The sequence below is a fragment of the Podarcis vaucheri genome (genome assembly GCF_965113315.1).
Source record: "Podarcis vaucheri genome assembly, chromosome: 6".
Classification (NCBI taxonomy): domain Eukaryota; kingdom Metazoa; phylum Chordata; class Lepidosauria; order Squamata; family Lacertidae; genus Podarcis; species Podarcis vaucheri.
Window position 1 is genome coordinate 44,965,354 of NC_138764.1, and position 25,201 is coordinate 44,990,554.

Here is a 25,201-nt window from a genome sequence, read left to right on the forward strand (position 1 = left end):
ATGGTCATATTTTTGTAAATATCTATCCAATTTGGACATTCCGTGCATCTATTTTTTAAAAAATGAGTTGGTTAACAAATATGCCATGTGCTTGAAATAGCTGTGTGTGATTGTTACCATGTTTTGTAATTTCTGGCTTTCTTCTCACTAGACCCCTCTCAGCACTTCACCCATCAACATTCAGCAATGGGTACAAGCTTCACATTCCCATTGTTCTGAAAGACAGGTGTAAAGATGAATGTGCATCCACACCATAAAATATGAAAGGGGTTTTCACATTGCTTGATTAAAAGTACCCAAGGAAAAACATTTCAGGTGCTCTTTTATTAAGAGGCTTGAAGAAAGATAAATCATTTCATGCATCCCAAACACAGTCAGAATCCACATTCTGGAAAACTTGTTATTCTAGTAAACTTCTCTCTCTCTTATGCAATGTTTTGTGCCTATAAGGCACAATGGGTACATTTCAACTAGGTAAGCAATCTACAGCTTCTGGGTTACCTGGTGGTTCTTTGGAACTTAATTAGAATCCCAAGAAACTTCTCATGCCATTTGTATTCTTGGGGTATGTATAGAGTTTCTGTGTATTTTTTTTCCAGGGAGGTGAGGGTTGTTTCCATGTGTTACCGGTGTGTATTTGCTAAAAATGCATCATATGAAACAAATTTTAGAGTTTCTACTTGACAGATGGGAAACACGGGCCTTGGCCATGTATGGCAACCCTTTAATAAAATCATATGGCATTGCAAGCAACAACTGAACAAAAAAACAAAAAAAAAACACAGTTAAATGTGAGTTTGCCTTTAATGGTGGCAAATGATTAAAAAAAATAGAACTTGACAGTTTTAAATCATTTGGGTCTGACAGGTTGTGCTTAGACACACAGGTGTTCTGCACTAGGCTGACCTTACTCTAAGGGTACATATGTGCCATAAATCATTGAGCATCTTGTAAAATCAATTACAAGGACAAGACATTGTGGATCTGCTCTTACAAGAGAAAGAAAGAAAAGAACCCTACACCTGCGCTGCTAAGAGCAAAATCAAACACACAATGATGACATTCTTCTACCTTCCATTCATCCTTCTGATTTATTCTTGTCATTGAAGAAAATTCCCCCGTTGTTCCATGTTAAAGAACAATGGTGGAAACCAATAGCTTGCAGAACCCCAAGTCTCATTCAAATTCTCCTGCATTTGAGGCACTAGTTTCAATGAGCACTGCATAACACAAACAAACAAAGCCCACAATATGAAATGAATGTCTGATTAAAAATCACGTGCTGAGGCCCAGGTTACTAAAAATGAAAGTATTGTTGTAATGAAGCAAGTTCAGAAAGCATCTTCAATTGGATTTGCTATTACAAAGGTATTGGTGTGCAATAAATATTTAATATTAACTTTCTGGATCAGTCTAGGCTGAACCAAACAGTGAACATGGAATATTTATGATTAGTCAGACTGCTGGCTCTTATGCGCCTCTTAACTGACATGGGAAAGGCTTTTCTGGTCGTGACCCACATTCCATCTATGAAGAAACATGGTTGGACAATGGCCTTGGTTGGGCTGGGTTATAAATAAATTACTGAGATTGCAAAACAGTTACATTGGTCACATCTTTTAAAACACAATAAAAAGAAAGCATTTAAACTACCTCGGCATACTTCTTGATTAGGGAAGGTCAAGCCAGTTAACAAACAAACAAACAAAAACAAACAAACAGGTTTAATGTTAATTGGAATTCAAATAATACTAGCTAACGCACAAAATATTACATAAAGAAGCTTATAAAGGTTACATTGGTCACTGCAGAATTGCCCACATAGTGATTCACGGTTTTACAAACTTTCACATAACAACAATATATAAAACAGTAGTTAGTATCTGTGGTGTCTACACACACGTTTGGGCCTTTTTTTCAACTAATGCACAATGGTGTTCTCTATTCCCCTTCTCTTAATTAATGTTTCCACAGAACAGATGTGTGCATGTGTGTGTATACACAAACACACATACCGTATTTTTCCGTGTATAAGACTAGGTTTTTTTTAACCAAAAAATTAGGTTTAAAATTGGGGCTCGTCTTATACATGGGTAGTGCTAAGGGGTATTTTCTTAATTTTGAGTCCCCCAAAATAGTCTTATACATGGAAAAATACAATATACATATATACCTATACATATCTATATTTTGTAGTCTTTCAAAAAGAGAGGGGCTGGAAACTAGTGTGTTGATACACTGATATGAAGAGGATACATATCAGTATAAAGAAGCAGCTATGTGACTATACTGCTTCCTATTTTGCCTATTTCATTCATAGGCAAGTTAAATATGGTGAGGGGGAGTGACACAGTCCTGCAATGTCAGCAGGTCTGCCGCAATAGAAAGTGCCCTGAGAAAGCCCTCTCAGTGTACATATGCATGCAGGAAGCACTTGAGAAGTGCATTCTCGTCACAAAAAGGATTATAGCCATTCCAGCAGAATGCACTTTAGATTGAAAAATAATATAGGATGTGGATGACATGGCAATGATATCATTTGTACAGGGTTCCAAAAAGGTGCCTCCATTCTGCACTGAATGCTCTTCATCATACAGTGTGTACATGTGCCCTTAATCTGCCTCTGGTTCCTCCTCCTCCTAATAACAACAACAACAACAACACAAAGTAGAAGTCACAAATAGAGCTATCTTGCCAGGACCTGATAAGTTTTGCTTTAAAACACTTGAAAACTATTAAAGGGCCTCTTAAAACATGAAATGCCAGAATACCTTAATTTTCAGTTTTAGCTGTGCTAAGCTGCGCCGTCCAAATGTTTGTTTCTTTTTAAAAAAAGTTTGGCAGGAAAGAGGAAAATGATAGATAGCTAAGAAAATTATGCAAATAATTTACAAATGGAAAAAACAACAAAGAAATGTTGCTCCCAAGAGGAATGCAATTGAAACCTGGAAACTTGATTCAAGAGAGGATGACAAAACCAGTTCTATGCATTGCCTTAAAATACTCTCTACTTGTTTGGGGAAAGTCTTCTAGGGATTTCATCTACCCTAATGAACAAGAGATCTGGAAAAGCAGGCTGGATTTTCATTTATTCACACACTTGCTTTAGAGTTGTTATCCTTTGCATACAATCATGTTAGCCCAGGATGTGCAATATTTACAAGATATATAAATCAGGATTCTCTTCACTAAATATTTTAGTTTAAAAATTCATGGGGGACAGCAATTTCATAATAATAAACATATAGACACTTGAGACATTTACACCACACACTGCAAAATAGTCACAGCATATTCATAAATGTCAGGGACTGGCAGAGCTCCGAAGCGTGTGTGGTAGAGGCTGGGGACCAGGAGAGTGACCCAGGAGAGGGCACAAGTAATTTATGGAGTGTGATGCCACCCAAAAAGCAGGAGTCAGGGGCAGGAGGGAGAGTCAAGGCAGGAGGAAAGTACACAGGATGTGGTGGAGGGAGAAGGGATGGGTCATGTGAGGAACGGGCAGGTAGATCCCCCACTTTCCCTTGCCCCACTGCCTCCTAGTACCAGGAGCGGCTTGAAAAGGGAAGAGCAGTGACGACCTCCATACAGGAGAAGTCTCAGGTTGTAAGCAGGCAACTCGACAGAGGAGGGCATATAAGCCAAAAGAGGGCAGGGGCCCTCTGTTGCTGCAACAGCTCCCTATGGCTAAGACCTGTGGACCGCTGCCTAGAGGCTAAAAGCGTGTGTGTGTATCTGGAGCACCGTGGAACCTGCTGAAGTGTTTTTCTTGCTGATAAAGAGTAAACTAACAGATGTGTGCTTTTTCCTTATCAGGGATGGGCCATGATATGATATGATATTCCATGATATGGAATACAAACATAAACCAAGTAGCAACTTGCTTAGCATAACCATTAATAATAATAATAATAATAATAATTTATTATTTATACCCCGCCCATCTGGCTGGGCCTCCCCAGCCACTCTGGGCGGCTTCCATAAAAACCAAAAATACAGTAAAATATCACACGTTAAAAACTTCCCTGAACAGGGCTGCCTTAAGATGTCTCCTGAATGTCAGGTAGTTGTTTATCGCTTTGACATCTGCTGGAAGGGCGTTCCACAGGGCGGGCGCCACTACCGAGAAGGCCCTCTGCCTGGTTCCCTGTAGCTTTGCTTCTCGCAATGAGGGAACCGCCAGAAGGCCCTCGGCGCTGGACCTCAGCGTCCGGGCATTAATGATTTTGACAGTTCATTTGATGTAAGATGTAAAATTTGATGTAAATAATTTTGCCACAACATAAGTTAATTAACTTACATTTACAGAAATGTTGCTTGCAAACTCAGTTCCACCAAACTGAGATACTTTGAAGTAAGTGACTGATTTGGCTCCAACTTTAAAATGCCTATTGAATAAAACAGAGAGAGGCGGGAAGAAATTCAAACAAAACCCAGCAAACCTATCTAAGTGATTGCTTTGTTGTCCTGCGAGAAACATTGGCTTAGTTTGAACAATGTGAACACACCCCGTTTTCATGCTGCCCCTTCTTTTCATCCATTTCAGCATGCTGCAATAAGCCAGGAAGTAGTCAATCAACCATAGTTTGCCATTTTGACCTAGCGATTATGGTAACCAGGTTTGGAACAAGCCAGTTTCCTGGTTGGATGGAATAGGAAACTATGGTAACTGCTGGGTTTAATCAAGGCATTATTAGAAAGGAGAGAGGGAAGTGCTACATGTGTAAGCAGAAAGCTCATACATATATTGGTTTATAAAGTTGAGATATGATTTCCCAAATGCAAGTCCTGTTGACTCAAACTAAGTGACAGGCTGCCACGATAGGAAAAAGTAGGAATTGTTGCCCTTCTTTCTGGCTTTCAAGTATGAGTATTTGGGATATCAGAAATTAACGCTTAGTGACATTTAATGGTTGATTTAAAACAAGAGCAACAACAACTCCAGCAGGATTTTCTAACAGACTGCAAACTCCAGTTGAGTTAATACAGATACTGATGTAATGCATAACAGGATTTAAGAACAGCTAGAAAAATGAAGCTGGGCAGAAGAGGGAGGAAGATTGAATAAATACATGATAGCATAGCCTACTCTTAATCTCTTACGACATCCCAATGTTAAATTAGCACTGATCCTAACAGCCTTCCTGCTATTATCATAAATTCTAGTAAGGATAACAAGCCTTTTACTGGACGAGTCCAGCTTCTTGTGAGACTATGCCATAAACAGCCAAGTCTGCTTTGCCTTTGCCTTTTCTTTTTGTTGTAGACAAATTCATCAGCTCAAACAATTAAAACTGCACTATGTTTATTTTTCCTGCAACATAATCAGAGCATCCTTTTGTTTTTTCAGGACACTGTCTAAAAAGGGAGAAAAGTTTTTAAGAGCAGCAAGGTATTGCTGTGTGTGCACTATACATAGAAAGCTGTGACCCTTGAAGTATGAAACTATGCAAACAGTTGACTTAGAGTATTTCCATCATAAACATTTTGACAGCAGGAATTTTTAGGAAAGATAGCCCTGGAACAGTGTACTCTATGATTATACAAAAGGAAATTAGAACTTGTGTGTGCTTGGTTATAAGAAGAGCACGAAATAGTCACTAAAGTAAACCTTTCTTCCAGTAACAGTGTATAATAGACTCTACCCGGCATGTGACTAGTAGTGGAAAACACTTCATTATTCAAATATAAATTGTAATAAATAATTTCAGCTTGTTCCCAGCCCTAACAGTGGATCACACGCCCACCTTAAAAACAAAATTAAACACTCCTGTAAAGGAAATTAAGTTGTGAACCACCTAGTCCAATGAGAAGATACACAATTGAAGGTGTGAGGGTTGGACTGATGGGCCTACTACTACTGCGTCAAACCTGGGCTACTCCATGACTGACGTACACACACTGAATAAGGACACCTGAAGAGAAACCTCTACGCCATGCCCTAACAAAAGTACCTTCACTGAAAACCTTCCTCTTACACCACGTTGTGACCCTGGGCTTCCAAGGTCAGCAAGAAGCATGACAATAAAGCCTTCATTGACTTTCAAAACCAACACAAGTTGTCTGAGGCCAAACTAGACATGATACAATCCAAGCAATTTGGGTTGCTGTGTATTTGAATGGATTGTAATTGTTGGTAGGAGGGTAGGGGAACACTGACCCACCTATCAAAGTAATCCCATTCTTGATAGAGGGAGCCTTCCTCCTCATGCAAATAGCTGCCAAAAGCACGTCAATCCAAATATTCAGTACGTAAGTTTGGCCAGGAGCATGACACCTGAGATCTGGGACACAATTCTCCATACTGCTCCCATCTTGAAGAAGGAGGGGGCTTCAGACATATCATGGATTACCAGGAAACTAACAGTAGGTATTAAAACAATGCTTCGCAGCTGGTTAAGAGAAATTCACTTCAAAAAAGTCAGTGATTGAAAGAGGCCCACAAATAAAGACAGAATATTTCTGACAGATTCCATAAGCAAGAGCTGCAAAGCAATACTTGACACAATTTTGTGACATTTGCAGAAGGAACATATAGAATATGGTCCAAATCCAGTATCCAGCATTTATCCTGGCTTCCTTCTATTTAAGATGGAAGTATAACCAGCTAGGACCTGAGAACATTTTTTATAGCTTCTTTGTTCAGTGCTTGAAGTAGTGCGGACATAAACTAAAACAATATCTCTGTACAATTATTTCAAATGTTTCGTATTACTTACTTTAAAAAGAAAGAAAATCAGTTAACTTTCAGAAAGTAAACAATGCAAAACTCCTTCAAATAACTCGTTAAAGCATTGTTCCAGAGTTTTAAACATCTTTCCAGAACTCTGTTTTAGAAACCCTTTTATTTCTTGGTTTCCCCCCCTCCTCAGCAACCCAATTTTCATGCCTGCAAATGGCATCAGTTGATGAAAAGCATTTGTTCCTTTTCAGTCCTAAGTAAAACCAGCCATGTTAAAACAGGTCAGGTAAAACACATACAGCTATTTGATGAGAAAGAAAAATGTTTTACTGTGCTAAGTTAGAGTGACAAGAGAAAATGTCTACCAGCTTGAGGCTACACTTCCTTTTAATAAAGCGTTCTGTATTTATTTAATTAAATAGACAGGAGTTTCCTTCATGGCACCTTACAAACTCATCTGAAAGGAAAGCAGTAACGATTTGAACTAAATTGTGTAGATGTTTTAGGTACTTTTTTAAGTTCGGGTTTTTGGAAGCCACAGTCTCATCTCGTAATCCATTATTTTTACATATTTTTAGTTCTTCAGTCACTCCAAGCTCTGAATAGTGCTTTTTGTTCCATATAGTAAGAATTTCAGCAATCTGCCCGCCCACTCAAGTATAGTTAGAAATTTAGTCCAGACGTGAAGAATTTCTCTGTCAGATCTTGTAAATGCCAGCAATTTAACATTTGAGGGCACTGAGAAAACATCTGTGGAGCTCTAAAGCAGACTAGGTTGGTAACTTCCCAGTTTTTATTTGTAACATGAGGGCACTAAGGAGACATCAGTGTAGTCCTGCAGCACGCAGGGTTGCTAACTTCCCCATTCCTGTGGGGGCACTGAGGAGACCATCAGTAGAACCCTATAGCCCCCTAGGGACTTGTGACAAGGTTGTTAACTTCCCATTCCTTTTTCCCTACAGTAAAGTAAGAGAGGTCGCTTAGAGAATAAAAAGCACATGTCCTTTAAAGAAAGACCTTAAATTGCCATGTCATATCATGTACCACCAGCCCATTTCACATTTGAATATGAGAGCATTCAAAGCAGCTTGAAACAATATTTTCTTTTCTTTTTTCCTTGAAACTTGATCATAGACTGAGCCAATTACTATTTCTTCTATATGATCTCGCACTGGGAGGGAGGGAAGGTCGCATATTTTGAAAGCGTTACTGAAAGGAACTCTTACTCTCATCTCTATTAATACACGTTAAGTTGTTCATCATTTTTTTTAATTAATGGGGAAAGCAACAGACACAAGGCAGCATGTGATTTATTCCCTTACTGTCTCTTTCCCAACACACCACATTCTGGGACCTGAGAGCACTTTGCAAGGGAGAAAGGGCCACGAGACCTTCATCACACACGGCTTCAATGTAATGCGCAGTGTGCCCCTCATTGTGCAAAGACCTGATATCAGGTTCTTAATGAAGATCACCACTTCTCTGTGGACACAGTCAAAACAAATACAAAATAATACCACCATGTTATCACAGCTGGTCATACAAATTACTCATCCCTCAATTTATTATGTGACTCCATCATTCTTCATGGAAAGAATCCTCGGGAGTCACCAACTGAAGTTGTGCATGTTTCTTATTTCATAAATTGTTCCATCTCAACCTATTCATCAAAGTAGGTAGTGACTATATATGAACCGAATCCCAATATAAAACAATTACAAGTTATTGAAATAATCCTTACTTATCTCTGGCAATTAAAGTCTACCAAGGTCTCCAAAAAGTGTTCAGACACAGATTTTGGAAAACATTCAGAGAAAGAGTAAAAACATAAGAAAATACTTGCTGTGCTCAAGAGAAGTCTTGCATTTTCCGGCAACTGGTCTTCAGAAGATTACAACCTACAATAGCGGAGGCAGAGCGTAGCCACTTGATAGCCCTGTGCTTCATCATTATCATAGAGCAAGGAAGCAACCGCTTGTTGTTGTCTACCTTATCATACGGATATTATACATGGGACAGGCAATGACTGAGAACAGAAACTGTGGAGTCAGGTAAATAAGCTGTGCCATTTAGGAGTCTGCAAATCAAACCAAACATCTTGAATTGTACCTAGAACATAATAGGAAGGCCAGTGCACTCACTGGAGCACTTACATAGTGTACTCCCTCCCAGATATCCACCAGGAGCAACACTGTGATATTCTGCACTATCACTAAATCACACTAAGGCAGCATAGTCTTAAGAGGAGCCCTGCTGGATCACGCCAGAGGCCTAACTCATCAAGCATCATGTTATCCACAGTAGACAGCCTATGGGAAGTCACAAGAAGGACATGAGGAGGACTACCTTTTCCTGGGAGGCTGCAAAGCAGGTTGGGCAGAGTCTCACAGGCCAGTTAGAGGGTTCATTTGGCCACTGGGCCTTAGGTTTCCCCACCCCTGGCTTGTAACAAGGGAAACATCACAGCAATAGTATGAGTGCACATATGTATGACAGCATATATAATGCAGCCCTTAAGAAGTCCATGTTGGCTGTGGCTGCAAGGTTACAGGTTAGCCACCTCAATATATAACATTCAGTGAACTGCTCAGGCATGCCTTCTTCTACCATGAATTAGGGAGCAAAGCACGGAAATTATTATGCAGCTCTGAAGACCAACGCGGACATATGGTAATACTTAGAAATCGCTCTCATGCAAGGCAGTAGAAAAGACTAAAGTAAAAGGATGGTATTGCACTTTTTATTTTAAAAAAGCAATGTCTCTCACAACTATTTTGTGCTTGGTTCAATCCATGTGTGGCAAATTTAGTAGGCTGAAACACACTAGTGAGTGTGCCAACATATACACAGATTGCGACTTCTTTGGGGGGGGGGGGAAAGCGTTTTAAATCAAAACATAACTACTTACCAACTAACCATCTCATCATGTATATCCATTACAACAATCAACTTTTTTTACAATAGAGATGTTTCCTTTCAAAGCTGAAAGTACTTGCATGTGCAATCGGTATTTGTAATGGGCATGCACAATCAGTGTTTGTTACAACACTACTGTGTTGGATACACACTAAGATGGCATTTTCCCATTTGGGAAAAGTTGAAACTACAAAAACATATTTATGATGTGGGAAGAAATCTATTCTTAATTTGTATGACAGTTATACTGAATAATTAATTCCCAGAGGAGAATTTAATATGGTTGTGAATGTAAAGGAATTCAAGTTCTCATAATCTCAGAACACAGCCAGCCAAACACCATGGAATTTGCTGAGAACATAACTTCGGGTCCTATGGACTGCATCTTCAATTTTTAATAATGATGGTGGTGGTGGTGATTTTTTAAAAAAACAAAGAACTTTTCCAGAATATACAAATTGCTTTTTAATGAAATGATTTTCATTCTAAACACATGTAAATAAAAATAGATTGCCAAAGCAAAAGAAGTGCTTCTATAGAATATTTCCCCATAAACCTAATGCTTAAAAGTTTCTAACTCAAGATCTCACAATGTACAATAGCAGGAAACTATTTCCATTCGGAGCCAGACTATTTATTTAACAGAATTTGCATTAAGCATAAAAACCTCTAAGCAGTTTACATAAAATATACATTAAAATTATTGATATTGTAAAAAAGATTGACCTAAACATTAAAATATAAATAAATATAAATAAAATCAGCAATTAAAAATACACATTATAAAATAAAGTTACATTCACAGCATATTTACATATCTGGGTAGGCTTGCCTAAACAAAAATGTTTTTTTGCAGGTGTCAAAAACAGTACAACACCGGCCTAATGTCAATGGGCAGAGAATTCCACTTCTCCTTAGAAGTGCAGAACAAACATTATGTGCTGCTTGTAAAAGTTCTGGTTTTGCATACTGAAGTGGTCAAGTGAGATATGGGGGAAGACAATAATAAACTCTGCCCACTCCAATATATCAGAAATGTTCAGAAGCAAAACAATATCCATCAATCCGTCCATGATGCTCCACTAAAGGTAAAGGTACCCCTGACCATCGCAGACGACTCTGGGATTGCAGCGCTCATCTTGCTTTATTGGCCAAGGGAGCCGGCGTACAGCTTCCAGGTCATGTGGCCAGCATGACTAAGCCGCTTCTGGCAAACCAGAGCAGCGCACAGAAATGCTGTTTACCTTCCCGCCAGAGCAGTACCTATTTATCTACTTGTACTTTGACGTGCTTTCAAACTGCTAGGTGGGCAGGAGCAGGGACCGAGCAACGGGAGCTCACCCCATCGTGCGAATTCAAACCGCCGACCTTCCGATCGCCAAGCCCTAGGCTCAGTGGTTTAGACCACAGCGCTACATTACTAAAAGTGCTTACATAGAGATGCCCTCTGAAATCTGGGGGAGGGTGTGTGTCAGAGGACAGGGCTCTTGTATCATATGTGTTAAGAACAAACAGTAAACCCACAACATGATTTAATTATGTGACAGCAGCTTTGCACAGGTGGCAGGAAAATAAAGAAATGGAGAACAGCAAGAAACAGCCGGAAGAGGCCATCCGAGATCTTGCGAGAGCTCATGAAGACCCCATGAGATCTCATGTGACCTTCCCAGAGCCTAGTAAGCAAGGTAGACCTCTGGAAGGCTGTTGGTGGATCTCTCAGGAGCCACTGGCTTCCAGAGGCCTCATGCAACCTTCCCAGAGCCCGCTAAGGTAGAGAGGGGGCAGTTCTGGGGTCTTCCTAGCTTTTCGTGATTTTTGCCTTTGCACATGTACCCCTGGAACATAACCCCACAAACATTTTAGCCTACTGTTCAGTTTGTGGTGCTGGAATAAGAAATGCTGTATCTGCTAAATACCCTGATCTACCTAGCAAAAAGTGCAGGAGCACTATTCCTTTTTTAAAAAATTGTCACTGTACCTAAAATTAAGAAAGCTAATTTTTTGCATAGATCTTGGTTGGGCTTGTGTTGGAATAGTCATTTGGAATACGGATACTATGCTCAAGAGTACTCTTGTTAATCTGGAATGTATGAAAACACAATATGCTGGACCCATGTAACTAAGTGCAGAAAGGAAATGGATGCAAATAACCATTATAATCATAATACATGGGCTCTATAGCAGTTCTCATAATGATGCTTTTACAAGAGGTTGCACAAGCTCTTGAGCCAGTGGAAGGTCATATTTGGATTTTGTTTCATTTTTCCTCCCACAACAAGTTGGCATGAGGTGAGTGGAAGACACTTTCTGCATGCCGAAGAATACCTTGGATCCAACCCAATACTGCTGTGATAATTAAAAGATGTCTCCAGATAAGAGAATGTCACTGAGGCAGTCTGCCATATATATATATATATATATATATATATATATATATATATATATATATATGCTTTCGTAGATTTTCACGGGTATAGGAATGCAGGTTATGGTGTCTTCGGGTGTCTTCCCGTGTAAGAGTCGGGGTGTCTGTGCGACGTTTCGACGAGGTCTCACTCGTCATCTTCAGGCTGGTGCTTTCGGCTTCTTGTTACTGGAACAGAGCAGAGTCTGGTGTTTGAGTTCCTATAAATACTGTTGAGGGGTGTGGTGTATAGCCTCCAACGTTCTGGGTAGAGAGGAAGTTCCTAGATTAGTGTGCCTTTTCTTCTTTTGTTCCTTAATTACTTGAGGGATATCTTGGGTGATTTCATGAGTGATATTCTGAATATCACTGGGTGGGTCATTAATTACTTGAGGGATATCTTGGGTGATTTCATGAGTGATATTCTGGATATCCCTGGGTGGGTCATTAAGTGTAGATTAGTTGCTAAAGCTCTCGTGTCTTGACCTCTTGAGCTTGTGAAGAGTTTTTCTGAGAAGATGGCTGTGCTGCATTTAGTTGTGCTCTGGCTTGGCTTCGTGTATAGGGGCGAGCTGTGGTTTTGTGCCTTGTGCCAGCCAGATCTGTGTAGGGATTGCAGGGGGGTGCAGCATCCGGAGGTGCCACTATAGTTTGGTTGCTGGATGGAGTCTGTAATATGTCTGTGGAGAGGGTCTGGGTTTGGGTCTGGTGTGGTTGATTGGTGACGGCGTTCTGTGTGCCTCTGGTTCTGGTGTCGGTTTTTGTGGGGAGGGCTAATTTCCAGATGTCTGGCAGGCGGGACGTGTCGTCACGCTTGTTCATGTTGTGAGGGTGTTTCTCTATCTCGATGGCTTCCATGATTATTCTCTTGTGGTGATGTTCCATGTTAAAGAGCAATTTGGAATCTGCAAAATTAATTTCGTGTCCTGTTTCTTTCATGTGTTGGAAAAGAGAGGAAGTTTTCTCTTCTTTTTTGACGGCATTCTTGTGTTCTGCGATACGTGCATTTATTCGTCTGTTTGTTTGTCCAATGTACGTGGCTGGGCAGACTTTGCAGGGTATTTCATAGACCCCTTGGTTTTCCAGCTGGATTTTGTCTTTTGGGTTTCTGAGGATATTGGCTATTTTTTGGTTGGTGCAGAAGGCTGTTTTGATATTGTGTTTATGGAGGATTTTGCTGATTTTGTCTGTAGTGCCCTTGATATAAGGAAGGAGGGCCATGCCATTGTTTTCTTCTGTGTCTTGGTTTTTGGGGGGTGTTTCTTTTTGGATTAGCTTCGTAACCCTGTTTTTCTGGTATCCATTGGCGATTAACACATTTGAGAGATTCTGTAACTCAGTTGTCAAGTGGTCTTTGTCAGCCAGGCGTTTGGTTCTGGAGATGAGAGTCTTGGCTACGGAGTTTATTTGTGCAGGGTGGTGGTGTGATTGTGCATGTAAGTAACGGTTGGTGTGTGTTTTTTTCCGGTAGATAGTGTGTCCTAGGGAGCCATCAGGTTTTTTGTAGATTAGGACGTCAAGAAAGGGGAGTTGGTTGTTGTCTTCTATTTCCATAGTGAATTGTATTTTGGGGTGTAGGCTGTTGAGATGTGTGAGGAAGCTATCACACCCACCCAGGGATATCCAGAATATCACTCATGACCCACCCAGGGATATCCAGAATATCACTCATGAAATCACCCAAGATATCCCTCAAGTAATTAATGACCCACCCAGTGATATTCAGAATATCACTCATGAAATCACCCAAGATATCCCTCAAGTAATTAAGGAACAAAAGAAGAAAAGGCACACTAATCTAGGAACTTCCTCTCTACCCAGAACGTTGGAGGCTATACACCACACCCCTCAACAGTATTTATAGGAACTCAAACACCAGACTCTGCTCTGTTCCAGTAACAAGAAGCCGAAAGCACCAGCCTGAAGATGACGAGTGAGACCTCGTCGAAACGTCGCACAGACACCCCGACTCTTACACGGGAAGACACCCGAAGACACCATAACCTGCATATATATATATATATATATATATATATATATATATAAATAATGTCTGAAAGCTATCAAAAGCATGGGGTAAAAAACCTTCAAAATATAGCTGGATAAGTGAAGCGTTCACAGATTTCTTTCATTCCTTTTCAGTTCACTCCTGTGTAGAAACCTCACTATTACTACACAGAACAGAAGCAGATTCATCCCCAGCACAATTAACTTCTCTGTTTAAAGAAGTGCTAATGACACTAACAAAGTCTGCCAGCTCAGCCAGCTATCAATTAGCTACTGTGTCTAGGGACACAGTCATAAAGCCATTAACATAGTGCCCACTTTAAGCATTGAACTTCCTCTCTGCCACCCCCCTCTCCAAACCCAGTAAAAGGGGGAAAAGAAATAGAAATATTACTTTCCTCAAAATGTGTGCCTAAAGTTACTGCACCCATATTGAATAGGTATCTAGGTTAAAGCCCTGCACTTATCATAATTGTTATTTGGACTTCCAAGACCATTATTTAACCTATAGACGCAAAGGCTGCTGAATGTCCAAGACTCTGCTGATTATTAAAGGAACACTGCAATAGATAAAACCAGTTTGCTTATTTTAAAAAGCATATTTACTTCAGCAGGCATGGGTATTACTAGCTTACTAAGCTCTCCTACATTCTACATAGCAATGGGCACACTTGTGTGTGTCATATAAATAAGGGCCACATAGCTAAGAAGTGGGCGAATGATTTCCACAGTCGAATGGCTGTCAAAGAATTTTTGAAATATTAAGTTTAAAATATCCATATGCAAACATTCTTTCACATATTCTAGAAAGCATGTACAATGCTTCATTTGTAATATAGAAATGCTTTCAAAATTCAGCAGATTCGAGCATAGTTATGTGATCTAGACAGGTAGAGCCGTCTGGAAGGCAAGTACTGTACAAGTACCGTAATAGGATTGCAAAGGGTGACCAGTGAAGGCTTACACAATTCCCCAGGGCAACTATGTATAGTAAAAATGTATAACAGTATCTAACACAAACAAACTTCATTTCAGGTGAACTAGTTTGCCAAAGCATGAGAGATGAGTACTTCGGTTTATGGCGGCAAAAGAGTAGATAAAACATTTGAGCAACAAAACTTTTTCCCAGGCCAAACAAGATGTAGATAACAATGTAAAGATTACGTGAACTGACTGATGAACTGTGTAGCACCACTACAGTTCTATAACATTAATCAACTTTATTTGTTTTAGATTTTCCAGCCCTGCCTTATATACTTCAGAGAGTTCTCAAGGTAGGCTACATAAATTACCTATGACACAGTGGGGAACCTTTGACCTGCCAGATGTTGCTGAACTACAACTCCCATCATCCCTATCCATTGGCCATGCTTGCTGGGGCTGATAGGAATTGTAGTTCAGCAACTCCTGGAAGGTCATAGGCTACCCACTCATGGCCTACGGAATAAAAACTATGATAGAAAGGCAAACTATGATAAAAAAACAAGTAACTTAACATCAACCCACAGCAACATTCAAGGAGCTCAGATCAAGCAGGAAATATAAGCCACTAGAAAAACCTGTATCAGTTCCACTTAGGAAGCACATGCTACAATAAGGGGACAGTCACCAAGGCAGCCTTGTGTCTTTCAGCCATCAATCTCACTCCTGAAAACTTGGCATTTTGATCCCCGTTTGTCTCACTGGGGACGAACAGCTAATCATCAAATGGCACAAAATACTTAATGCCTTCCAACACTTCAATTTTAATTGACACTGCACAATGCCACATTTGTGACATTTTAGTGTCATCCAACTCTTTTGACATTTTCCTGCACCAAGTCTTGGGAACTATCAGTTAGCAGCAGGCAGCCAAGTTAACTGGTGATTCCTAAAGGAACGCAATATTCTTCATCATAAAGAGTATTTAAAAAGAAAGGGGGGGGGGGACATACACCAGAGCTGCCTCAAGGAGTCAGGGCTACAACAGATGAAGAACCCAACAGTAGCTGTGGTCTTTTCAGAGGCATGAACAAAAGTGACACATGGAGCCAGCAGGGGGCCTGTCGCATTTGATACACAACCAGTAAGAGAAGCATAAGAAAAGAAGCATAAGAAAAGCCTTGGTGCTTTGTTGCCAGAATCAATCTGCTGCCCCAGGACAGAGGAAATACTTTCCTTCTTTACAATGTTTTAACATCTATTGCAAGCTGGCTTAATGACATCTTAAAAATAAAAAAGAAAATTCTCCTTCAAGTAATAAAAGTTTAATTTCATTTCGTCCCTTTAGTTTGGGCCATGCTTAAGGCAACTGAGAAGTAGCGAGTCAAACTGAATGAAAGCAGAGCAAACAACAACAATGAATGGTTCCAAGTGCCCTCTGTATCTCCTTTTTGGATTATCTGCTTTATATATATATATATATATTTCCGCTACATAAGAGGCCTTAGCAAGTCCAATCACCCTGCTTCTCCTCTCCACGACTTACTTTTAACTCCTACATGCACAATTTTTGTGTTCTGTGTTATTGTTTTGCTGCTGCTCAAAGTGCTACCAGAGGTCTCTGAGAAACCCAATAAGATTTATTTTTTTTAAAGATTTTAGACACAATGATGGAAGGGGGGAATAGAACCCCCCCCCCGCACTATTTCATTCCAAAGCAGAAACAGGAGACTCCCTGATCAGCAGATAGCTTATCATGTCTACAGAATACCTGCCTCCACTTAACCCTCTGGGGCTTTCTGCTTCAGCTGGTCCTTTCAAACAGGGTTTGTAGATCAACAGGTACTCTAAGTTCTTCAGAAACAAATACTCTCTCTTCCCTTCCCCCACTAAATAATGTCTTAGCTAACAACTTTCAATTCTAATACAGGGCTTCCATCTGTAAGGCTTTTTTCCAAAAGGCTCCCAATGAGGGCTCACAGCAGAGTTGGAACAAGCCAGATTTGTTTCTGTCAGTTCAGATACCTTTTTAAATCTACAGAAGGGTATCTGTGATGGGTCAAGAGTTACACAAATGTTCGAAGCACAACACTCTGTTTGATGTTATGGATCCCTTTTATCATGGGCCTTTAAGGAAACCTGATGTTCCAGTCATGAATGTGTCTGCATTTTAGAGATTTTTCACAAGACTGTGAATAATATAAAGTTAAACAAACATATAACAGTAATTTTTTTTTAAGTATTCCAATGAAACACAAAAAGTCATTTCAAAATAGTCATAGATAAAATAATAAAAGTCAGCAACTAATAAAACAAAGCACCAGTCCAAGATTACCAAGATATAGCGGAGCCAAACAGTAGAAACCAAAGCCACCAATTCAGCTCTCCTTCAAAGAGGAAAACTTTGAAAAAGGCAAGTCTTCAAATATTTCTGGTTTCAAGTATTCACTTCCTGGCCACTTCGCCCCAGACTTTCCACTCTCTTTTACCTACCCTCTTTTACCTATACTTTACTCATTTTTTTAAAAAAATAAAAAGCTCTATCTAAAGACAACCCCCCCTTTTTTTTTTACCTTTAATTCTCATTTTTATCTTTTACCCGTACACTTTTGGTTGCTTTTTTGCAGACGGAGAGTGGTGGCGGTGGTTGGGGGGAAATAGTATTATTATTTTTTAAAAGACAGAGCAGAGCCATACAATTATTCTTCTTTTCTTTCTCTTTTTAAAGCTCTTGTTGGCTTGTTCTTGAGGGGGGAATCTTTCGCCCCCAGCTACGACCACCACTCTCTTTTAAAACAAAAATTTCCTCCATATACCCATTTGGAGAATAAAAAATAATTGTATGGTTTTGTTTGATTTGTTTTTCTTAAGAATAATATTTTCCCCTGGTTATTGTTGTTATTTTTTGTTTGTGGGAAAGTAATTAAAAATGGAGGAAAATTAAACATATACCCTCTAATCTCTTGCATCTCTACCTGCTAACCCCCTTCCCTTTATATGAACTGTCTGTCCATTAGTCTACCCATCTCTGCCTACCTGTCCCCCCCCCCGCCTCGGCGGCACCGCTGAGGCATCTACAGAAGCCCTAGAGAAGTTCTTAAAACACAGGCTAGAAGTGACACAAATGACCACCTAATCCAAACGCTCTGTAAAAGCCACCAGCCAACAAAGCCTGATGAGCTCAGCGACCCAACAATACCCAGGAATCACCACTGCCACAACTCCTAACCATCACACGCCCAACCCCAAGAGGATGCCAAGCCAACCTCAAACCAAAACCATCAGGGAGACCGAGATGACACCAACCAGGGAGATGGCAAACAATGCTAAGATGGTAACTCCCCTTCAAGATGATGACCACCCAATAACGAAACGAGATCTAAGGGAAATGGAAGCACGATTAGAAGAAACACTGAAGGCCACAATGGCTCCCATGCAGGTACTAATCAACAATCTAACCTCCAAAGTGGAAGCTCTAGAGAACAAGAACCAAATGCAAGAAAGAATAATAGAACAATACCGGGAGGAGAATGCACGTGTGAACAAGAAACTGGACGAACTGGTAAACCAAATGGAAGCAGAACACAACGAGATGAAAATTAAGCAAGCCGACCTTGAAGACCGCAATAGACGTTGTAACATCCGCTTCCGCAACTTTCCTGAAAAAACAGAGGAGGAAAGCCCAGCAGACCTAATTATACGCTGGCTGAAAAACACAATCCCAAGCCTGAAACTTGAGGCAGATGACTTGGAGAGGGCTCACAGAGCCCTAAAACCTATGCCAAAACCCAGTGCCCCCCCAAGAGACATCATTGTATGCTTCACACGCTACCAAAAGAAGGAAGAGATATGGCACCGACTCAGAAACTCAAGCAACCTTCGATATGGAGAAACCCCCATTCTGGCCCTACAGGACCTATCTCAGGATACCCTAAACCGGAGGAAAAGCCTGCGCCCATGCACCCAGCGTCTCCAACAAGCAGGGATCAAATACCGATGGGGCTTCCCCTTCCGCCTCATTGTAACAACGAACACAACACAACACATGGCTACCAACATACCTGAGGCCCTGCAACTACTAAAGAACCTTGAACTTGACCTCCCGCCAGAATGGAAACCGACAAACCCACCAAGTGACAGCCCCAACCACAAGGAAACAACAGCAAACAGCTGGACAACGGTACAGAAGAAAAAGATACAACAGAAGCGGCGCAACAACGCAAACCAATACAGGCAAGCATCATGCTCAGAACCGTCCCGCCGGCCATACGACACAAGAAACCAGACCAAGATCAACCAAACCAACTCATCGCAGATGGACAACCCTACAACAACAACAACCCCAGCCGAAAGAAGCAACCAGGAAAAAACCACAAACTGAAGGACTGGTGATTTCCCCCCCCTTTCCCCCCCAAAAAACATAGATTTAGTTAACACCATCAACATCCCCCCCAGCCCCGCACCCCCACAGAAATCCCCACCCCAACACCAGTCCAGACGACCTCAACCACATTCCCCATCACCCACACCTTCAACATCCTCATACTCCATACTAAGGAAAAACAACTCCAACCTTAATAACACAATCCACAATCAGGCTAAAATCTGATACCCAACCAGCACTATGGTGGCACCAGAGCGTACCAACACCCACATCCCCACCCCAACACACCAACAATGTTGCTTATAACACTGGCAACATTGCTTATGAACCTTATACCTGACAGCAACACTACAAAGTCACTTCACACTGTCTCGCTGATCACCCCCTATCGCAAACAACAGGGGGGATGGCCTGTCCTTGAACACGGCCTTCCACACCAGCTGAGACCTAGGACCAACTGGCTAAATGCCAGATGGCCTAAAATACCCCAAACAAACACCTATATGACTACATATAGGAAACTCCCTACAACTTACCCCCTACTCTTTAACCCAAATCTCACTCTAATCCTACTAGCCCCCCACCCACCACACCCTAGGTCAGCGCAACCCCACTGGCTCTTTAAACAACACAAAGAGAGAGACACAAGACAACCCGAACGGGTTGGCAGGGAATCGCCCCACATAATAGATAAACAAAATGGCTAACCTAAAAGCAATTACATTAAACGTGAGGGGGCTGGGAAACCCCATCAAAAGAAAACGCATCACCTCATACATAAACACCATGAAACCACACATCATCTTCCTACAAGAAATACACAATCCACCCAAAGGCAGCAAACTCCTGAGCGACCCCCGCTTTAGTCAACAGTGGGTCGCACGAGGCTCAGGGAAAGCCCGTGGTGTAGCCATAATACTCAGTAGGGACCTGAACTTCACTGCCACAACAGTCCTCAAGGACAAAAAAGGCAGATTCATTTTCGCTAAAGGGACACTAGATGGCAAAATCAAACTGACAATCGGCTCCATATATGCCCCAAACACGAAACAACTAGAATTCTTCCAGAAAACACTAAACAAATTCCTCTCCTTCTCTGAAGGGGAAGCAATCCTAGGAGGGGACCTCAATCTAAATATGAAAGGTATATCCCTGAAAGATATCCACCCCACAACCCCATGGGCAACCTTCCTCCGAAGGAAACCCCCAACAACCAGGAACTCTTACAAGTTACTAAAAATGCTAAAAAACAGGGGTCTCTACGACATTTGGGGTGAGCAAAACCCGGGAGACATCAGCCATACATTCCAATCGGGACGCCATGATACAGTGTCCAGACTGGACAGCATTCTACTCACACAGGGTCTGATTCCCTCAGTAGAATCAACAAACATAGGTAACATTAAAATCACAGACCACGCCCCAGTAGAAGTCACTGTTAAAATAGGAGAAGGAACACAAACCACCTCATCATGGTCCTTCAGTCCCATCCTAACTACAAACAAACAAATTAGAGAGAGTCTCACAAAAACCCTCCAAAACTACTTCAAAGAAAACGATGTAAACAATACAACAACCCCCCTCCTATGGGACGCAATGAAAGCGGTCACCAGAGGAGCTTGCATAAAAGAGAAAACATTCCTTAAAAAACAAACCTCCTCAAAAATTAGCAAAATAGAACAAGACATCACAGTCCTCTTATCACGCTACAAACAAACAGGATCTAAAAAACTCCTCAAACTTATAGAACAGAAAAGGAGAGAACTAGACTCCTTAGAAATCAACAAAACAATGATCAACATTCTATACTCTAAACAACGTTTCTATGAATATGGAGGGAAAAACTCCAGATTACTAGCAAATAGATGTAGGAAAAAAGCACTCAAAACAAGAATACACTGCATCACCAAAAAAGACGGCAACATAACATTCTCCCCCAAAGAAATAATTTCAGAATTTGCAGAATTTTACTCCAACCTATACACCTCCCATAACCCACCAGAGAGGGAAATCAAAAAATTTCTAGCAGGACTGACCATGCCTACCCTAACTGATGAGGAACAGGAATTCATGGATAGCCCTATCACCCCAGAGGAAATAGATGCGGTCCTCAAAAACTTGAAACCACACAAAGCCCCAGGCCCAGACGGCTTCACAGCAGAATTCTATAAGAAATTCAAAGAACCCTTGATGCCCTACATGACCCGCCTATTCAACGACATCATAAAAGGGGGCCCCATCCCCAAAACCTGGACCCACTCCAAAATAGTCTCCATCCCAAAACCACTAAAAGACAGCCTCAAAGTAGAATCATACCGCCCAATCTCATTAATAAACCAAGACTACAAGATATTCACATCAATCTTGGCCAACCGCCTAAAAATCTTCCTACACAAGTTAATAGCCCCAGACCAGACTGGCTTTGTCCCTGGCCGTAATATAACAGACCCCATCAGGAAACTACTGAACCTCATCGAACACAGCAAGGCAACCAAACTCCCATTGACAATTATGTCCCTAGACATCCTCAAAGCCTTTGATTGCTTGGAGTGGAAATACATACTAGCAGTACTAACTAACATGAAATTTGGCCCCAACTTCCTACAAATCCTCAAACAAATATACTCCCAAGCCTCAGCAAAATGCAGAACTAACAATATGGATTCTAACACTATAGCTATCCAAAGAGGCACGAAACAAGGATGCCCACTGTCTCCCTTCTTATTTATCCTGGCTCTGGAACCCCTAGCAATCCGCATCCGAGCAGCCACAGACATCAAGGGAGTGGAAATAAAAGGCAGGACCTATAAATTAGGGCTCTTTGCAGATGACCTAATGGTCACAACACCAGACCCCGTAAGCACAGCAACCTCCCTAATCAGAGAACTCAACGCATTTGCAATGGTGTCGGGCCTACAGGTAAATTTCACAAAGTCAGAAGCTATGTGCTTCAATACCCCTCCTCACACCCAAAAAGAACTCACGAAGGTCACCAAAATAAAACTTTGCCACACCAAGTTCAGATACCTAGGGGTACAAATAACCAGAAACCTCAATAAATTGTACCTCCACAACTACAAGCCCCTGTGGCGACAAATTAACAAAGACCTAAAGAGATGGAATAACATGAACCTCACTCTCTCAGACAAAATAGCCATGATCAAAATGATCACACTCCCAAAACTAACCTACCTATTCCAAACCCTCCCAATCTGGATCCCCTCAACCCAACTTCACAGTTGGCAGAGAAAACTACACTCTTTCATCTTCTCACATAAAAAACCAAGAATAAGCCCCAAATACCTGCACCTCCCCACCTCAGAAGGAGGATGGGGAATCCCCAACATAGAAGCATATTACAACGCCAACCAAATACGCCATATAATCCCATATATACTAGAAGATGAGACAAAACAATGGGTACACCTAGAGAAGGACACAATTGAAAACACCTGCACCACAACATACCCACTCCTCCCAAACAAACTAAAGAAAATTCCCACAACACTTAACAGGTACACACAGACCATGCTCAAAGCATGGAAAACACAAATAGGCAAACTATCCCCAACCCCATCCCCACTAATCCCTCTGGCATACCACCCATTATTCCACCATGCAGCACAAAACCTCAAGATAAAAACCTGGCGAACCAAAGGCTTGTATCGCCTAATAGACTTTTATAAAAATAACAAACCCTTGTCAACACAAGAAATACAAGACAAACTAGAAGACACCCAAATGCCCTGGTTAACACAACACCAACTACATGCCCTCTTAAACAACCCAACAGTAAAATCAGCAGCAACTAGGCCCCTGACAACCTTCGAAAACCTCCTTCTAACAACAAAGGGAAACGGTAAAGGGATGGTATCCGCAATATACAAAATACTACTCCAAAATCTCGGAAATCCCCTAGACGCAATCAAAAATCAATGGGAGAATGACATAGGCTATGAGATAAACCCCACTCAATGGACCAGAATGTGGTCTAAACCCCCCTTTAAATCCATATCAACGAAAAGAAAAGAACTCACACTGAAACTCACCTACAGGTGGTACCTAACACCAAGGAAACTAGCGCTAATACACCCAGGAACCTCACCAAAATGCTGGAGAGGGTGCACCTCCACAGGCACATACTTCCACATGTGGTGGGAGTGTCCCAAAATCCAACTGTTCTGGACATCAGCCATACAAGAAATTTGTAAAATAACTAAGCAAGTAATAGACACCACCCCAGAATTGGCCCTACTAAACATCTTCCAAGACAACAATGCCCATTTACACCACAAAGAACTCATAACCCACCTGCTCTCAGCAGCCAGAAACACCATAACCAGACACTGGAGAGACCTGTCAGGAGTAAGCATGGACCAATGGTATCAAATAGTATGGGAAACAGCCCTACTAGAAAAATTAACTAATAAACTGAAACTGACACGGGGACAAACAGAAGAAGATGCCTTCACCCCGGTATGGCTCCCCTTTATCACACACACAGCCCAACAGGACAATGACAATAATCCACCAACAGCATACAAATCAATATGGCTAACCTGATCCAAAACACCCACCCACCTCACTCACACACGAAAACAAAGATCACCACAGCCAATCACAAGCAAACAATCACACCCTAGGCCAACCCCAACCTCTCTCACCACCAAAGGAACACAAGTGAACAACAAAAGCACGCTGACACCAAACTCTACATACATTAAACATAATAGAAACACCGCCACCCAATCCCACCCTTATCCATCTTCCCTCTCTCCACCCCCCCTTCTTTTTTCTCTCCTTTTTTATTTTTATTTTTATTTTTATTTTCTTCTCCCCCTAATGCCTCAACAAATGAAACAGATTTGTAAAAATGTTACATGGGGAAAAAATATATATGAGGCACTACACTTCTGTAAAACAAGAAAATCCTTAATAAAATATTTAAAAAAAAAAAAAAAAGTATTCACTTCCTATTGTGTCCAGCATTCATTTTCTTTTTTAAAAAACAACAACATGCAGCACAATGCTTTCATTTGAAAAACAAATAATTTGCACCGTCAAACACACACATTATTTAGCAGCACACATTTTCATGTGATCTTCAAACCACCCACTGCATTTATCTAAGAGTATGTGTATAGCCCCTGGAGATTAGCTGCCTCAGCACATTGGGACTAGTGAAGGAAAACATCAATAATTAACTGTATCAGTACAATGGCATTATGATGCCATCACAGGCAGAGGCACCAGCACTAATGTTAAGGCAATATATTACTCAGCTTCATGACTCTACACATGTGTATTGCCACAGTAGGGGCCAGCATTTGACTTGGATTTATTTTCTTAGCATGCAACGAGAATATTTTAAATCTCAGCTGCCTATGAATGTTTGAAAATTCGCTTTCATTATACTATATACATTAGTTAATGCCTTCTGAAATGCACCAGCCCAAGTTTTGAAAGAAAGAAAAAACAGCAAAGGGAAGCAGTGTAAATGCTGTTGCATAGAAACTGAATGTTTTCCAAGTCCCTTTCCCCCCTATTCTGACAGAAGACAGCATTATAGAAAGCTGGAATTAAAAGTACAAAAGGTAACAGAGCTTGGTGGGAAGTTAAGATGCTTGACTAGCCTGTTTAGAGTGAAGCAGAAAAGCTCTATTAGCGCCCTGCTGTTTCTGCCAAACCAGGCCAATCGCCCTGTGGGAAGACTGATCATTGTTAACTCTCTTTGTGATGTTTGCTGCAAGCTGAAAGGGTGCTCTAAGTGCAGAGTTTTAATCACTTTGAAATTAACCATTTGTTTCAAGGCAAATAAACATGACTGTGCTAATATCAACATAATGATATTTTAAATGCCCATAAAAGCTGTGTAGTTCTTGTTCTA

The 25,201-nt window shown here is 41.0% G+C and overlaps 1 protein-coding gene and 1 long non-coding RNA gene across 4 annotated transcripts in view; both read right to left on the reverse strand.

The window, feature by feature from the left end:
* ROR1 (receptor tyrosine kinase like orphan receptor 1) overlaps positions 1-25,201 on the reverse strand; it is a 165,284-nt gene that overhangs the window by 111,480 nt on the left and 28,603 nt on the right. The window lies entirely within an intron of this gene.
* The window catches only part of LOC309534976, a 73,757-nt gene that overhangs the window by 34,453 nt on the left and 14,103 nt on the right, over positions 1-25,201 (reverse strand). For both annotated transcript variants that reach the window (XR_014220941.1, XR_014220942.1), the window contains one exon: positions 4,301-4,388. This is a non-coding gene — a long non-coding RNA (uncharacterized lncRNA). Of the gene's footprint in view, positions 1-4,300; positions 4,389-25,201 lie in introns of those variants that run through there.